We start from the raw sequence: 470 nt of genomic DNA, 5'->3' as shown, positions 1-470 counted from the left end.
AACAAAGATGTGAACAACTAAACCACAACACTACATCCGTCTGCGCCATACGTACTCCGTCTTTAACTGACAAGTGTCATAGGTACTTAGGAGGTGTGTAAATAGTAAATATAGATCTATAACCTTGATAATACGTGAATAACTAACAATCAGTGGAGAGCCCACCATGACCTCGCGGTAGCAACACCTTCACCCCGTTAAATAGCGCAGCTTTCTTTGTGCCCAGTTGTAGTTTCGAAGTCGACTCCGGCCTTCAAAACCGCGAAAAGCACGCGTCCTTTTCGCCACTTCCTCTGCGGAGATTACACCGCCCAAGAGCAACAGTGACTGCTACACACGGCGCTTTCATGTTATATGATGCGGTCAGCAGAGGCTCTGGAGGGTGGAGTGGGCCCTCGACGAGAGTTTACACACTATCAAGGAGCGTCAGTTTCACCCCGTGATAACGGTGTATTCCTCTTGTGCACGGC

The sequence above is a fragment of the Haemaphysalis longicornis genome, unplaced genomic scaffold (genome assembly GCF_048455015.1).
Source record: "Haemaphysalis longicornis isolate Haplotype H1 unplaced genomic scaffold, Haemaphysalis longicornis Haplotype H1 scaffold_23, whole genome shotgun sequence".
Taxonomy (NCBI): Eukaryota; Metazoa; Arthropoda; class Arachnida; order Ixodida; family Ixodidae; genus Haemaphysalis; species Haemaphysalis longicornis.
Note: the sequence above shows the minus strand (reverse complement) of the source record.